Source organism: Scyliorhinus canicula, chromosome 13 (genome assembly GCF_902713615.1).
Source record: "Scyliorhinus canicula chromosome 13, sScyCan1.1, whole genome shotgun sequence".
In the NCBI taxonomy this organism is placed as follows: Eukaryota; Metazoa; Chordata; class Chondrichthyes; order Carcharhiniformes; family Scyliorhinidae; genus Scyliorhinus; species Scyliorhinus canicula.
Window position 1 is genome coordinate 132,344,849 of NC_052158.1, and position 18,330 is coordinate 132,363,178.

The window sequence follows — 18,330 nt, forward strand, 5'->3', positions numbered from 1 at the left end:
TTCAATATATAAAAGGTAGGATAGGCAAGAATAGACATTGGATCACTGGAACATTAGGCTAGAGAAGTAGTAATGGGGAACAAAGAAATGGCAGAGGAACTGAATAGTTACTTTGCATCAGTCTTCACGGTGGATGAAACCAGTGGGTTGCCAAAGCTCTAGGAGAATCAGGGGACACAGGTGAGTGTAGTAGCCATTACCAAGGAGAAACTTGGTTCTGAGGAAACTGAAAGGTCTGAAGGTAGATAAATCACCTGGACCGGATGGACTACACCCCAGGGTTCTGAAGGAGATAGCTGAGGAGATTGTGGAGACATTGGTGGTGATGATCTTTAAGGAACCACGGGAGTCAGGGAGAGTCCCAGAGAACTGTAAAATGGCGATGTAACATCCCTGTTTAAGAAGGGAGGGAGGCAGAAGACGGAAATTATAGGTCAGTTAGCCTGACTTCGGTCATTGGCAAGATTTTAGAGTCCATTATTAAAATTGAAATTGTGGAGTACTTGGAAGTGCATGATAAATTTTTCATTTTTTCATTTCATAAAATAGGACTGTGTCAGCACAGCTTCATCAGGGGGAAGTCATGTCTGACAAATTTGTAAGAATTCTTTGAGGAGGTAACAAGGAAGTTAAATAAAGGAGAATCAGTGGACATAATCTATTTAGATTTCCAGAAGGCCTTTGACAAGGTGCCGCACAGGAGACTGTTAAATAAGTTATTAAGTTGTTAAGGGTAAGATCCTGGCATGGATAGAGGATTGGCTGACTGGCAGAAGGCAGAGAGTAGGGATAAAGGGTCTTTTTCAGGATGGCAGCCGGTGACTAGTGGTGTGCCTCAGGGGTCTGTGCTGGGAACACAACTTTTCACAATGTACATTAATGATCTGGAAGAAGAAACAGAGGGCACTGTTCCTAAGTTTGCAGATGATACAAAGATATGCAGAGGGACAGGTAGTATTGAGGAATTAGGGCAGCTGCAGAATGACTTGGATGGGCTAGGAGAGTGGACAATGAAGTTGCAAATGAAATGCAATGTGAGGTTATGCACTTTGGAAGGAGGGAATTTAGGCATAGACTATTTTCTAAATGGAGAAAGGCTGAGGAAATCAGAAGCACAAAGGGACTTAATTGAGTCCTAGTTCAAGATTCTCTTACGGTTAATATGCAGCTACAGTTGGCAATTAGGAAGGCAAATGCGATGTTAGCATTCATGTTGAGAGGGCGCGAATACAAGAGCAGGGATTTACTTCTGAGGCTGTACAAGGCTCTGGCCAGACTCTGTTGATTATTGTGAGCAGTTTTGGCTACATATCTAAGGAAGGATGTGCTGACCTTGGGAAGGGTCCAGAGGAGGTTCACAAGAATGATCCCTGGAATGAAGCACTTGTCATACGAGGAATGGTTGATGACTCTGGGTCTGTACTTGCTGGAGTTCAGAAGGATGAGGGGGGATTATTGAAACTTACAGGATATGGAGCGGCTTGGTAGAGTGGATGTGGAGAGGGTGTTTCCACTTGTAGGAAAAACTAGAACCAGAGGGCACAGCCTCAGGCTGAAGGGACAATCCTTTAAAACTGAGATGAGGAGGAATTTCTTCAGCCAGAGGGTGGTGAATCTGTGAAACACTTTTCCACAGAAGGCTCTGGAGGCCAAATCAATGAGTGTCTTTAAGACAAAGAGGTAGGTTCTTGATTAATAAGGGATCAAGGGATATGGGGAGAAAGCAGGAGAATGGAGATGAGAAATATATCAGAGAATTTTTAGAAGGAGGCCATTTACCCCTTGCGTCTGCACCAGCCCTTAGGAAAGAGCACCCCACTTAAACCCATGTCCCCACCCTATCCCCGTAACCCAGCAACCTCACCTAACCTTTTTGACACTAAGGGCAATTTATCACGGCCAATCCATCAAACCTGCACATCTTTGGACTGTGGGAGGAAACCGGAGCAACCAGAGGAAACCCACGCACACACGGGGAGAATGTGAAGACTCCGCACAGACAGTGACCTAAGCCGGGAATCAAACCTTGGATCCTGGAGCTGTGCTAACCACTGTGCTACTGTGCTGCCCTGATTGAATGGAAGAGCAGACTCGATGGACTGAATGACCTAATTCTGCTCCTATGTCTTCTGGTCTTAACAAGGGAATAATAGAAATATAGGGCATGATCTAACTTAAAAAAAAACTGAGTCCTTTCTGGCTGGGATTAGTGAGGTCAATTCTGGCACTTATAGCACCAGGAACGGCCCTGCTATCTAACGGCATTCTGTTTTTTTAGTGCCCCGGCAGGAAATACCCCACGAAGGCTGCACTTAGCATCATTTCCTGCACTGAGGAACTCCAGTGAGCGGAGCTGCTCATGTAGGAAAAGATTGGGGCGCCATTTTTAAAATAGCGTCCCAAACTCAGAACAGCGACCCAACCCCTGGACCCCTTCAACTCGCCTGTTGGGGAAATCCTTGAGCCATCCCTGCACCCCACACACACAGGGCACCCCGGCCCCGGTATGGACGTGGGCAAAATGCCAGCCTGGCACTCTTGTAATGTCCCTGCCTACCTGACAGTGCCCCCTGAGCACCCTGGCAGTGCAATGCTGGAACCACAGTGGCACTGCCAGGGTGCCCAGGTGGCACCACCAGTGTGTCAGGCTGGCAGTTCCAAGATGCCTGGGTGGCACCAGCAGTTCCCAGGTGCCACGCTGCCCAGAGGCCGACCACCCAGGGGTTTCTGACTGCCTGGGAGAACCCCGCAGATACCGTTCCATCTGGTCCCTGTTTGTGGGGACCAGTACTGAATGGTGCCCGGCTGGGTTCCCTTCGGCGAGGTCAGTAGGTGTCGGCTGACTGTTCGATCCAGCGGCAGTACAACTAAATACTCACTTAGCTGTGAGAGACTGGGTCCAACCCATTGTGGGCAGAACCCAGATCGTGACGTCTCGCGAGATTTGGTTAGGCCTCTCCCAGCGCCTCCTGGCCGCATCGCTCCTGGGTTCCAGCAGGACATCGACAGTGATGCTGGATCTTTGTCACACAGGCATGATCCCAATTGGTCGGTTGGTAACTAGATGGACTTAAACCCATAACTCAAATTGCCTTCAGCCCCGGAGTTGGTTTTAACCCTTCTCTCAGCCACATATTTACCCAACCGCTTCCCATTCCTGACACCCAGCACCCAGCCCCCCAAATTGAAAAGGAGGCATTAAACTTGGCATTAAACTTGGCAGCTGCCCCTTCGTACATCCTTTTTGAGATGATAGGTCAGCACTTTTGGATATTAAGATTCAAGTTACTTGCAATGTAGAGGCTAGAAAACACCATGAAAGAACAAATGATCTTATTGTTCATAAGTTCATAAGATAGAGCAGAATCAGGCCATTCTGCCCATCGGGCCTGCTGCGTCATTCGATCATGGCTGATAGAAGCCATCTACTACCTACAATGTTGCAGACCAAAAGCTGGATTGTTGAATCAGCGCGAGCATCTCCTCCCTAGAACACATGACCTCGGAGTGGGAATAGGCAATTTAGCCTCCCGCGCGTAACACCCTCAATGTGATCATGGCTGATCCCATCCTGGCTTCAACTCCACTGTACTGCCCGTTCTCCATAACCTTTCTACTCATTACCAATTAAAATCTGTCCAACTCCTCCTCAAATGTACTCACTGTCCCTGCATCCACCGCACTCTGGGGTAGCGAATTCCACAGATGATTACATTACCATGCTGAAATAAAGTTTCGGTGGATTTCCGTGGTGGACACATGTGTCAATTATTGCCTTGACTAGATTGTGACTGAAATTATGTGCATTATGAACAGAGACCTAGGGCTGCATTTTATCCATCCTCTGCAGGCATGTTTTCCATGGTGGGAGTGGGGGGGGGGGGGGGGGGGCGCGGTGAGGGCGCAGGGGGTGCTGGTAAAATGGGAGGTATCCATCACACCACCTTCTAGCCCATCCTGGAGCTCATGCCCATAATGTGGGTGGGGATGGTGAGGTGCACTGAAATTGGGGCAGCCCATCCGCTGCTAAAATGACTGGTCAAGGGTCAATTAGACGTTACTAACCCGAATGGTATGCTGCCTATGTCATAAAATGTTTGGCCTGGGCAACAGGGTGGGAGCGGGAAGCCTGATTTTTAATTGCAAATGGTGAAAGGGCTGGAAGTAAAGGGGAGTCACTCTTCGGCGGCTGCCCTTTGCCGATCACTGGCAATCCTCTTCCTTCCTACCCACTCACTCCCTTACACCCATCTGCTGCTGCTTACCCTAACGCACCCAAACTCTCCAGACCCAAGACGTTGGACTTCCTGCTCTGGGAATCCTAAGCATTGGGCTTTTAACTTCAGCTGTCGTCCTGGCAGCTGTCAGAGATGCCTTCTTGCTGATGCCGGGACAGGTGGTGTTTCGAGCCAATCCAATCAGGGCTGCTAGGCATGCTGGGCTTCATGCTGGTGTGGTTTCCAGCAAGGGTGGGGTTGGGAAGCATGCTACCCCCACTCCCCCATACTATTTAACCCCGAACATAAATGATCTCTGCCACCCTGCCGATTATGCTGTAACTATGCCAATTAATGAGGTGCAAAAATCTACGCTGACTTCATTGAGAATGACCCATCTGCATTCACTTCATTGAATTGCATGAAGTAACTTGTAACTCTCTGTGCCTACAAGAATAAAGATGTTACAGCACAATTTTCTCAATGGAAATTTCTGGGCGTAGCGGACGTGCAGCAAAGTAAAACACTAACGCATGCTGAATAAATGATCTTAGCTCTTCTGCTGTGAGCAGATAGAAAAGAATCCATCGCTTGATCGCTGATTACAAAGAATAATGACCAGCGGACATTGGAGCCCATTCTCACACACATTTCATTGGGTGGGTGAATAGTATAATTGCGAGAAACCTGAGAATGAGTTACATGAATTTACAGTGCAGAAGTAGGCCATTCGGCCCATCGAGTCTGCACCGGCTCTTGGAAAGAGCACCCTACCCAAGGTCAACACCTCCACCCTATCCCCATAACCCAGTAACCCCATCCAACACTTAAGGGCAATTTTGGACACTAAGGGCAATTTATCATAGTCAATCCACCTAACCTGCACATCTTTGGACTGTGGGAGGAAATCGGAGCACCCGGAGGAAACCCACGCACACATGGGGAGGACGTGCAGACTCCGCACAGACAGTGACCCAAGCCGGAATCGAACCTTGGACCCTGGAGCTGTGAAGCAATTGTGCTATCCGCAATGCTACCGTGCTGCCCTAAGATGAAAGACGTGGGAAAACCAAAAGAAAAGGGAAAGTATACTACAAATACCTTAAGAAAATAAAGTGCGAGGGACGTCCGGTTGCGGCTATGCGGAGCTAAGCCGCACGTTCGGCAGCTCCCGCTTTAATAGGACTTTTAAGGGCCCCAAATGGCGCTGATTCGATGATTCCCGGTGGATAAAGTGGTCTGGAGCAAAACCCCCCGGGATTTATGGTGCGGACACGGAGTGGGGCGAGGAGAAAAACTGCAGCAGCTCCCCTGGAAAAGTGGGGGAAGGTGGACAAAATGGCTGCCGGTGGAGCCCCTGAGGAGTGGAGACAGTGGGCGGAGGAGCAGCAGGCGGCCCTTCTGCGCTATTTTACGGAGCTGAAAGGGGAGTTGCTGGAATCCCTGAATGTAACGACAAGTAAGCTGCTGGAGACCCAGACAACCCAGGGTGCAGCGATACTTGAGTTGCAGCAGCAGGCCTCTGAGCGCGAGGATGAGGTTTCGGCCCTCGTGGGGAAGGTGGAGATGCATGAGGTACTCCACAAAAAGTGGCAAGATCGTTTCGAGGAGATGGAGTTTCGATCAAGGAGGAAGAACTTGCGGATGGGATCCTGGGCCTCGCGGAGGGGCTGGAGGGGTCGGACCTGCCGGCCTATGTGGCCGTGATGCTGAACTCGCTGGTGGGTGCAGGATCCTTCCATCTGCCCCTGGAGCTGGAGGGGGCCCACAGAGTACTGACCAGGCGGCCTAAGGCGAATGAACCCCTGTGGGTGGTGCTGGTGCGGTTTCATCGGTTCAGTGACCGGGAGTGTTGCCTGCGATGGGCCAAGAAGGTGAGGAGCTGCAAGTGGGAGAATTCGGTAGTGCGCATCTACCAGGACTGGAGTGCAGAGGTGGCTAAGCGGAGGGCCGGTTTCAACCGGACGAAGGCGGTGCTCCACGGCAAGCAGATGAAATTCGGCATGCTGCCACCTGCGCGCCTGTGGGTCACCTACAAGGACCGGCATCACTATTGTGAGTCCCCGGAGGAAGCATGGGCCTTTGTGCAAGCTGAAAAGTTGGACTTGAACTAGGGATTGGTGGCTGTGGGGGTTTTGTGTATCACTGTTTATGCTGTTGCTGGTTATTTTGTTTGTTTTTTTGGTTTTTTTCCTCTCTCGCTTTCGGATGATGTTGGTTATGGTTTTGTGTCTTAAGGGGGGTGTTGGGGTCTGTGGTTGATCTGTTTTTGTTTGTACGGGGTTGGTGGATGGGGTGGGAGTGCTATTCGGGAGTTGCGTGAGGGGGTGGGGTGGGGCAGTGTTCCTCTGGTTTCCCGCGCTGCGGGACGAGGGGGGTGGAGCTGGAGGCAAGGGGCGTGGATATCAGATCCGTTTTCCCGCGCTGAAGCGGTGCCAAGTAGCTGATGCAGGGGGGGAAGGGTGACCCCATATCGGGAGGGGTCGGAGTTAGGGCGGGAGCTGCCGGGGTCAGCAGAAGTCAGCTGGCTCATGGGAGTACTATGGAGGGTGCGTCGCGGCTAGGAGGGGTCCTAGCCTGGGGGGGGGGGGATACCGGGTTGCTGCTGGATTGGCCAGGGAGGAGCTGGTGTGGGTCGGGGGGGTCGGGGTGAGGTTCTTTCGACGTGGGAAACGGGCCGAATGGGTGCTGGCCAGGGGTGAGCAGTCGATGGGCTATGGCTAGTCGAGGGGGGCAGGGTGCCCCCTGATCCGGCTGATCACGTGGAACGTGAGGGGGTTGAATGGGCCGGTTAAGCGGGCCCGGGTGTTTTCGCATCTGAAGGGGCTGAAGGCGGACGTGGCCATGCTCCAGGAGACGCACCTGAAGGTGGCGGACCAGGTTCTTCTGAGGAAGGGGTGGGTGGGACAGGTTTTCCATTCAGGGCTCGACGCGAAGAACCGGGGGGTGGCGATCCTGGTGAGGAAGAGGGTGGCGTTTGAGGCGACTGAGGTGGTGGCTGATAGTGGCGGCAGATATACGATGGTGAGCGGTAAGCTGCAGGGGCAGAGGGGGGTGTTGGTAAATGTGTACGCCCCAAATTGGGATGATGCTGGTTTCATGAGGCGTATGTTGGGCCGCATTCCTGACCTGGAGGTGGGGGGCCTGATCATGGGGGGGGGGGGGGAACTTCAATACGGTGCTGGATCCCCTACTGGATTGTTCTAGTTCAAGGACAGGCAGGAGGCCGGAGGCGGCCAAGTGGGTTTATGGACCAGATGGGAGGAGTGGATCCCTGGAGGTTTGGGAGGCCGAGGGCTCGGGAGTACTCTTTTTTCTCCCACGTGCACAGGGTTTATTCCCGTATTAATTTCTTTGTCCTGAGTAGGGGACTGGTCCCGAGGGTGGAGGAGGCCGAATATTCGGCTATAGCGATTTTGGACCATGCTCCGCATTGGGTGGATCTGGAGATGGGGGAGGTGCGGGACCAGCGCCCGCTTTGGCGTCTGGGCGTGGGGTTGTTGGCTGATGAGGAGGTGTGTAGGAGGGTCCGGGGATGTATCGAGAGGTACCTCGAGGTCAATGATACTGGGGAGGTCCAGGTGGGGATGGTGTGGGAGGCTCTGAAGGCAGTGATTAGGGGGGAGCTGATCTCCATCCGAGCCCATAGGGAGAGAGGGGAGAGGAGGGAGAGGGAGAGGGAGAGACTGGTGGGGGAGCTGTTGAGTGTAGATAGGAGGTATGGGGAGGCCCCGGAGGAGGGATTGCTGGGGGAGCGGCGTAGCCTGCAGGCCAAGTTTGATTTATTGACCACCAGAAAGGCGGAGACACAGTGGAGGAAGGTGCAGGGAGCGGTCTACAAGTATGGAGAGAAGGCGAGCAGGATGCTGGCGCATCAGCTTCGCAAGCGGGGCGTGTCTAGGGAGATTGGTTGAGTGAAGGATAGGGGTGGGAATGTGGTGCGGCAGGGGGCAGAGAGGTCAATGGGGTCTTTAGGGACTTCTTCAGGGAACTGTACCGGTCGGAGCCGCCGGTGGTGGGAGGGGGAATGGAGAGCTTTTTGGAAAGGCTGCGATTTTAAAGGGTACAGGAGGAGCAGGTGGAGGGACTGGGGGCGCCGATCGAGTTGGAGGAGCTGGTCAGAGGGATTGGCCACATGCAGTCGGGGAAGGCGCCGGGACCGGATGGGTTCCCGGTTGAATTTTATAAGAAATACGCGGACCTGTTGGGCCCCCTGTTGGTTCAGACCGTAAACGAGGCATGGGAGGGGGGTGTTTTGCCCCCGATGATGTCACGGGCGCTGATTTCCCTGATCCTGAAGCGAGATAAGGACCCCTTGCAGTGTGGATTATATAGGCCAATTTCACTGCAAAATGTGGATGCCAAGTTGCTGGCGAAGATCTTGGCCACTAGAATAGAGGACTGTGTGCCGGGGGTGATACATGAAGATCAGACGGGTTTTGTGAAGGGGAGGCAGCTGAACACTAACGTGCGAAGGCTGCTAAATGTGATAATAATGCCGGCAGAAGGAGAGGCGGAGATTGTGGTGGCATTGGATGCGGAGAAGGCCTTTGATAGGGTTGAGTGGGGGTACTTGTGGGAGGTGTTAGAGAGGTTCGGGTTTGGGGAGGGGTTTATTAAATGCGTGAGGTTGCTGTACGAGGCGAGTGTAGCGACTAATGGGAGGAGGTCCGAGTACTTGAGGCTCCATCGTGGGACGAGGCAGGGGTGCCCCCTGTCCCCCTTGCTTTTTGCGTTGGCAATTGAGCCTCTTTCCATGGCTCTCAGGGAGTCGGGGAGGTGGAGGGGTCTGGTGCGGGGTGGGGAGGAGCACCGAGTGTCGCTGTACGCAGATGACTTGCTGCTGTATGTAGCAGACCCGGTGGGGGGAATGCCGGAGGTGATGGAGATTCTTGCTGAGTTTGGGAGTTTCTCGGGATGTAAATTGAACCTGGGAAAGAGTGAGCTGTTTGTCGTACACCCGGGAGATCAGGAGGAAGGGATTGGTAGGCTCCCGCTAAAGAGGGCAGTGAGGAGTTTTAGGTACCTGGGGGTTCAGGTGGCTAGGAGTTGGGGGACTTTGCATAAGCTTAATTTTACTAGGTTGGTGGAGCAGATGGAGGAGGAGTTTAAAAGGCGGGACATGCTGCCGTTGTCGTTGGCAGGTAGAGTACTGTCCGTTAAAATGACGGTGCTCCCGAGGTTTTTGTTTTTGTTTCAGTGCCGCCCCATTTTCATTCAGAGGGCCATTTTTAGGAGGGTGAACAGCAGCATTCTGGGATTTGTTTGGGTGCACGGGACTCCGAGGGTGAGGAGGGTCTTTTTGGAGCGGGGCAGGGATAGAGGGGGGCTGGCGCTGCCCAACCTCTCTGGGTACTATTGGGCGGCTAATGTCTCGATGGTACGCAAGTGGGTAATGGACGTGGAGGGGGCAGCATGGAAACGGATGGAGATAGCGTCCTGTGGAGGTACGAGCCTGAAGGCACTGGTAACGGCGCCGTTGCCGCTCCCTCTAACGAGGTACACTACGAGCCCGGTGGTGGCGGCTACCCTCAAAATTTGGGGGCAGTGGAGGCAACACAGGGGGGAAGTGGGGGGCTCGGTGGAGGCCCTGCTGCGGGGGAACCACCGGTTTGTCCCAGGGAACATTGATGGCAGGTTCCTGGGGTGGCACAGGGCAGGCATTAGGAGGTTGGGAGACCTGTTCATTGACGGGAGGTTTGCGAGCCTGGGTGAGCTGGAGGAGAAGTTTGAGCTCCCCCCGGGGAATATGTTCAGGTACCTTCAGGTCAAGGCGTTTGCTAGGCGGCAGGTGGAGGGGTTCCCTTCGCTGCCCCCGCGGGGGGTAAGGGATAGGGTGCTTTCGGGGGTGTGGGTCGGGGATGGGAAGGTGTCTGACATCTACCAGGTGATGCAGGAGGTGGAGGAGGTGTCGGTAGAGGAACTGAAGGCTAAGTGTGAAGTGGAGCTAGGGGAGTAGATTGAGGAGGGGACATGGGCGGACGCCCTGGAGAGGGTGAACTTCTCCTCTTCATGTGCAAGACTTAGCCTCATCCAGTTCAAGGTACTGCACAGGGCTCATATGTCCGGGACGAGGATGAGCAGGTTATTTGGTGGTGAGGACAGGTGCATTAGGTGTTCGGGGAGCCCAACAAACCATGCCCATATGTTTTGGGCATGCCCGGCACTGGGGGAATTCTGGCAGGGGGTGGCGAGGACGGTGTCGAGGGTGCTAGGGTCCAGGGTCAAGCCAGGCTGGGGAGTCGCGATATTTGGGGTTGGGGTGGAGCTGGGAGTGCAGGAGGCGAAAGAGGCCGATGTCTTGGCCTTTGCGTCCCTAGTAGCCCGGCGGGGGATCGTGCTGCAGTGGAAAGATGCGAGACCTCCGAGCATGGAGACCTGGATCAATGACATGGCGGAATTCATTAAGCTGGAGAGGGTCAAATTCACCCTGAGGGGGTCGGTACAAGGGTTCTTTAGGCGGTGGCAGCCTTTCCTCGACTTTCTGGCTCAACGATAAGGAACTAGGTCAGCAGCAGCAGCAACCCGGGGGGATGGGGGGAAAGGTGGGGGGGGTCTCAGGGGGGTATTGTTTAAGTTAATTTGCTTATTGTTAATTTATTCTGTTGTTTATTGGGTGGGGGGGGTGGGGGGGGGGGTTCGTTACATGCATTGTTGCGGGTGCCGGGGGGTGTTTATTATTGTTATTATTATTATTGTTCTGTTGCTATATCTTTTTCAAAAAATTCCAATAAAAATTACTTTAACAAAAAAAGAAAATAAAGTGCAATGCCTCTTTAAAGAATGGTTCATTTGGAAATGAATGCCTCTGTTTACATATTTTTGTCCCCTGAGCACTTGCATGTTATGTGGTGCCTGGAGCTTTGGAGCAGGTTGTTTTGTTGACAGGTGGAACATGAAGCCTGATCTGGTCGATTCTGGAATAGATAAATATAGCGGAGAGAAACAAGTTAGTGCTCAATGTACAATGAAGTGGTAATAAATGAAGCATGTGATTCTCACGGGATGGACCCCAAGCTCTAAAAAAAACATCTTTGCACAGAGGAGAAACGTGAATGGGTGGGCAGTTTCCTCCATCCTATTCTTGGGCGCCTCCTTTGCCTCTGTCCTCAGCTTAAAAGGAGGACAGAGGCAAAGTAAATTAATCAGCCACCATATCAATTAACATGTGCAGAAAAGAATCGACAATCTAAGCAGGTCTGGCAGCATCTGTGGAGAGAGACGGGAGCGAACATTTTGGGTCTGACTGACTCTTCGGACTCGAAACGTCAGCTCCCCCTCTCTCCAGAGACCAGTCTTGACTTCAAATTGAACCATTCAGTAAGGCAAACACTTCCTCTGATGGAAAGGAGAAAAATTGAACAGGAAATCTGCATTGCTTTTGTTGACTGCTTCAGCACCTGGTGATTTTGTATCTCATAAACACTGCCACAGATCGGTTGGGACATATAATTTGTTTCCATGCTGTATATTCATGGGTGGAATCTCACCCAGCCCCATCATGGACGTATTGGCGGACACTGCAGAAGTATAGTCAGCACTCTCCCCACACCATACTTCAATGCCCCCCATGGGTCTCCCACTAGGCTCTGCCCCTGTCACTGCCCTTGGCACAGTTTGGCACTGCCAGGTTGGCATTGTCAGCCGAGCAGTTCCAACCTGGAAGTGCCAAGCTGTGCCAGGAGGCAGTGCCAGGGCACCGAACAGGCATGCTCCACTTCCCCGGTGGGGGGTGGGGAGGGGTGGGGGGGGTGGGGTGGTTGTGCTACACTTGCATCTGCTCCCCTGGAGTGATCCCCCGAGATGCCAGTCGCACTCCAGCAGATCCATAGCCTCTTGGAGGAGCGCCAGAGACTATGGGCGGAGGAGATGACCCTGGTAATGAGTGGCACCAAGGCCAACGCTGCTAGGGTGGCGACCGCATGGGAGGGCCTGGTGCACGACATCGGCACCATGAATGAAGATGTCCAAGTTGTTGCGCAGTCGGTGACGGCCAAAGCTGAAGACCTCAGCAGAATGACTGCCTCATTGGGGATGTCACCCAGTACCAGGCCGACCTCGATAGGATTCTGCAGGACATGTCCCACTCTCAGATGGGCATGACCGAGGCACTGCGAAGCTTGTCCCAGTTGAAGGTGGGCATGGCTGAGGCACTGCAGAACATGGGCGAAATTCTCCCCCACCCGGCGGGGTGGGGGGTCCCAGCGTAGCGCAGTGGCGCCAACCACTCCGGCGTCGGGCCTCCCCAAAGATGCCATATTCTTGGCACCTTTAGGGGCTAGACCCGCGCTGGAGTGGCTTCAGGTATGCCAACAACGGCCTTTGGCGCCACGCCGACCAGCGCCGGGGCTGGCCGAAAGGGGTCAGCGTGAGTCCGCGCATGCGCCGGAGCGTCAGCGGCCGCTGACGTCACCACCGGCGCATGCGCGGTGGAAGGGGTCTCTTCCGCCACCGCCATGGTGGAGGCCGTGGCGGCGGCGGCGGAAGAAAAAGAGTGCCCCCACGGCACAGACCCGCCCGCCGATCAGTGGGCCCCGATCGCGGGCCAGGCCACCGTGGGGGCACCACCCGGGGTCCGATCGCCCCGTGCCCCCCCAGGACCCCAGGGGCCCGCTCGCACCGCCTGCTCCCGCCGGCACCAGAGGTGGTTTACACCACGTCGGCGGGATTGGCCTGTCAGCGGCAGGACTTCGGCCAATCACAGGAAGGAGAATCGCAAGCCGATCGGAGCGGGGGGCATGCCGATCGGCGGGGTGTGATTCCCGCTCCTGCCGATTCCCGGGTGGCAGAGAATTCCGGCCATGGTGGGGGTGGGATTTACGCCGGCCCCGGGCGATTCCCCGCCCCTGCAGGGGGTCGGAGAATTCCACCCCATGTTCCAGTCACTGAGGAGCATCGCCGAGGGCGTCGACACCATGGCAGATACCATGGGGAACCGGCAGGGCTGGCAGAGACAGATGATGCAGGGGCAGCCAGGGCTCAAACCAGCTGCCCCTCCGGCCCAAGATGAGCCCGATCGGGAAGAGGGGGTGCTGAGTGCCAACCCAGACCTGTCCCATGAAGTGGCACCAGCTGCTCCTGGGTTCCACCCCTCTGATGAGGCCGCGTCTCAAGGTTAGCACACGGGATAGGGCAGCATGGTTGTGCATGTGCCGCTGCCAAGTGAGCCGGGGGCCTCTGACCCCAGAGCTGCCAGAGAATGTCTGCCAGGGGCATCGAAGGCCATGGGATGAGGTAAGCAGCTGGCAGCCTCCCCCTTAGATGTGCATTCTGAGGAAACATCTAGACGTGGTGGTAGAGCTAGGGCACCGTTGAGGGAGGAGGGCTGGGGCTGGGGGGGGCGGATATTGTCCAGCACATTAAACTCCTTTTTGCACAACCATTCTGTGGCCTCTGTCACTTTCTTACGCAATGCGGGTTGACCCTCCAGACCCTTTGTCCATCTCTCCAGGCTCCTCGTGATGCTCACCCACCCTCCAGCCATGGACACGTCCCCAGAGCTGTCCCATCCCCTGAGTGTCGTATTGCCGCCCATAATGTTCAAGCACAGTGTTCAGGCATCAGGGTGTAATTGGAATGCTAGGCGATGCTTCCCACATGCTTCATGGCCCGCCCACATATGGAAATCCACTTGGCATGTGCAAAGTGCTCACTTAACAATGATTGCCATTCATTATCAGCAATAGCCTTCAGCTGTGCAGCCAGAGGCCTCAGCAGGGGTTATGGGTGGTTGGTGGGGCAGTAGGGCAAGGACAAGGGTTGCTCCAGGAATGGGTACACATAATCCAGGGGTTGGCACGGTGGTGCTACAGGGTGTTGCCCACAGTTGCCCCCCCCGTGCCTTCCCTCACACCTCCCCATGGCAGCTCACCCCTACGGAGGTTTTCCCACCCCTTCGCCTAGCACTGGGGCAGCAAGCCCAGAGCCCCCAGGCTCTTTCCCTGTGAACAAAGATGGCTGCTCACCTCCTCGGCTCCCACAGAAGCCCTTCTGTCAGGTTCACGTTTTTAAAAAGGAGTACTAATTGGCGCCAGCGTGAGCATTTACTGGGGAGGCTGGTGAATGACGGGTGGCCGTTGGATATGGGGTGGCTCTCGTTAATTGTATGGAGATGGGGATTAAGTGGTGATAATTAGTTTCTCACCATGCTACGGCGAGATCCCAATTTTGCCTACGGAAGTGGGCCGATTGCATCGCTAAATGTTTGGCGCCCGGCGCAGATATCGTTTTTGGTCTCTCCCGCTATTCACGGGCCTCGTTATGTTTGAGCGAGTGCAATGAGGCCAGAGAACCTCGCCCACATGTTTTGGCCTCAACTTCTTTCTCTGGTGACAAATTCCACAGCCCGATCACTCCCTGGGTGAAGAAATTTCTCCTCATCAAAGTCCTAAATCCGTTGACCATGATCCCTAGTCCTGGATGCCCATTGGTGACATCCTTCCAGCATCTACCCTGTCTATTCCTGTTAGAACTTTATATGTTTCTATGAGATACCCCTCATTCTTCTAAACTCCAGTGAATGCAATCCTAACTGACTCTATCTTTCCTCATATGTCAGTCCTGTCATCCCAGGAGTCAGTCTGGCAAATCTTCTCTACACACCCTCTATAGCAAGAACATTCATCTCACCTAAGGAGACCAAAGCTGCACACAATATCCCAGGTGTGGCCTCACCAAAGCCCTGTATAATTGTAGCAAGGCATCCTTGATCCTGTACTCAAATCCTCTCACTATGAAGCCTAACATACTATTTGCCTTCTTTAACGCCTGCTGCACCTGCATGGTTACCTTCAGTGACTTGTGTACGAGGACAACCAGTTGCACATTCCCCTCTCCTAATTTATGCCTATTCAGATCATCAACTCTACTAATTATATCCTCAAAGAATTCCAGTAGGTTTGTCAAGCATGTTTTCCCTTTCGTAAATCCATGTTGACTATGTCTGATCCTGTCACTGTTTTCCAAGTGCTCTGCTATTAAATGTTTTATAATGGACTCTAGCATTTTCCCCACGACCAATGCCAGGCTGACTGGTCCATCATTTTGTTTATCGCTACCTCCCTTTTAAATAGTGGGGTTACATTAGCTACCCTGCAATCTGGAGGAACTATTTCTCTTTCTGTAGTGTACTGGTTATCATGTTCACCTGACACACGAAAAGTCTCAGTTCGAAACCGGCCTGGGGCATTGCCAAAGCTTTCTCAATTAGTGTGACAGATATTTGCAATTTCAGTTTGTTGCTGAATATTTAATAGTAGCAGGGTGGCACAGTGGTTAGCACTGCTACCTCACAGCGTCAGGAAACCGGGGTTCAATTCCGACCTCGGGTGACTGTCTGTGTGGTGTTTGTACTTTATCCCGTGTCTGCATGGGTTTCCTCCGGGTGCTCCGGATTCCTTCCACAGTCCAAAGATGTGCAGGTTAGGTGCAGTGACCGTGCTAAATTGCTCTTAGTGTTAAAAGTTTGGGTGCGGTTACAGGAATAGGGTTGGGGGTTGGGCCTAGGCAAGGTGGGTCTTTCAACGGGTTGGTGCAGACTTGATGGGCTGAATGGCCTACTTCTGCACTGTCGTGAATCTATGATTCCAGAGTCTATAGAATGTTGGAAGTTGACCACCAATGCATCCATTATTTCTAGGACAACTTCCTGAAATACTCTGGTATGTAGATTATCAGGCTCTGGGGATGTATCGGCCTTTGATCCCATCAATTTTCCCAACACCATTTCTCTACTAATACTGATCTCCTTCAGTTCCTCCCTCTCACTAATCCCCTTGTTCCCCAACATTTGGGGGTGTGAGGTGTGGTGGTGGTGGTGGGGGGGGGGGGGTTGGGGACGGCGGCAATAACATTGAAATCCATTCAAATTTATTAAAATGAGGTTTACGTCCTTTGTGGGTGTGAATCTCATGACACTGCCAGCGGGGCAAGAAAAATCAGCAAACACAATCTCTCCGGTAAGAATTGCATTTTCCGATTCTCACAAGATTCTCCTCCCATGTCGCCCGCCGGTCCATGGATGGCGAGTGCAGGCTGAAGATCACGCCCTATGTTTTGGTTTATGGAATAAATTCCTCAGTCAGACTCATGCAGCATTTATAATTGCTGGTCAAGAAATTGCAGGCCAATCCCCGAGCTTTGTGAGTCATTTATTTCAGTAGGTGGGAAATTAAAGTCTGTGGACCTGAAATTCTATATTTCTATTCAGAGGGTGATGAACCTGTGCAATTCTCCACAACTGATGGCTGTTGAGGCCAAGCCACTGAATATATTTAAGAAGGAAATAGTTAGATTTCTACACACTAACGGCGTTATTGGGTATGGGAAGGGAGCAGGAGAATGGCATTGAGATGGAGGATCAGTCATGATCGTATTGAATGGCAGAGGAAGCTCGGGGGGCTGAATGGCCTACTCTTGCTCCCATTTCTTATGTCCTCTATGTTTCTGATTCAATTTGTAACTGATCGGATACTGAAGGAATCCATGCCTATATGCAGCAAATCCTGGACAACATTCAGGTTTGAGCTAATAAGTGACAAGTAACATTCATGCCATATAAGTGCAAGGCAATGGCCATCTCCAACAAGAGAGCATTTAACCTTTATCATTCAAAGGCATCATCATTGCTGAATTTCCCATTGTCAACATCCCTAGGGCTTACAATTGACCAGAAACTTAACTGGACCTAGCCACCACTGTGGTTCCAAGAGCAGGTGGGAGGCTGGGTATACTTCAGTGAATGACTTGCTTCCTGACTCCCCAAAGCCTGTTCACCATCTACAAAGCGGAAGTCAGGAGTTTGATGGAATTCTCCTCACTTGCCTCCAACTCAAGAACTTGACACCATTCAAGACAAAGCAGCCCGCTTTATTGGCCATACATGCACCACCAGGAATATTGGCCCTGTCCATCATAGCTGCAGTGTGTGCCATACACAAGATCAGGAACTCAGCAAGGTCCTTTAAAGGCATCTCTCAAACCCATGACCTCCACCGCAAACAGGGGTGGCATGGGGGCACAGTGGGTAGTACTGATACGTCACAGCTCCAGGGGCCCGGGTTCAATTCTGGCCTTATCTGTGTGGCATTTGCACTTTCTCCCCGTGTCTGCTTGGGTTTCCTCCGGGTGCTCTGGTTTCATCCCACAGTCCAAAGATGTGTAGATGAGGTGGATTGGCCATGCTAAATTGCCCCTTAGTGTCCAAAGATGTGTAGATGAGGTGGATTGGCCATGCTAAATTGCCCCTTAGTGTCCAAAGATGTGTAGATGAGGTGGATTGGCCATGCTAAATTGCCCCTTAGTGTCCAAAGATGTGCAGATGAGGTGGATTGGCCATGCTAAATTGCCCCTTAGTGTCCAAAGATGTGTAGATGAGGTGGATTGGCCATGCTAAATTGCCCCTTAGTGTCCAAAGATGTGTAGGTTATGTGGAATTACAGGGATAGGACGGGGAGCGAGACTTGGGTAGGATGCTCTTTGGAGGGTCGATACAGACTCAATGGGCCGAAAAGCCTCCTTATGCACAATAGGGATTCTATAACAAGGACAAGAGCGGCAGACATATGGAAACCCCGCCAACTGCAAGTTGCCACCTAACTCACACATCAATCTGACTTGGAAATATATTGTTGCCATTCCTTCATCATCATCACTGGGTTAATATCCTAGAAGTCCCTCCCAAACAGCACTAATTTCACCACACAGATAGCAACAGTTTAAGAAAACCAATCACCATCACTTTCTCAAGGGCGGCAGGGTAGCACAGTGGTTAGCACTGTTCCTTCACAGTATTAGGGTCCCAGGTTCAATTCCTGGCCTGGGTCATTGTCTGTGCGGAGTCTGCACGTTCTCCTTGTGTCTGCGTGGGTTTCCTCCGGGTGCTCCGGTCTCCTCCCACAAGTCCCGAAAGACGTGCTATTAGGTAATTTGGACATTCTGAATTCTCCCTTCACGTACCCGAACAGGTGCCAGAATGTGGCGACTAGGGGCTTTTCACAATAACTTCATTGCAGTGTTAATGTATGTCTACTTGTGGCAATAAATATTATTATTAAGAGAAATTAAGGATGGACAATACCTGCTGACCACGCCCGAAAAACCCACAAATGAATTT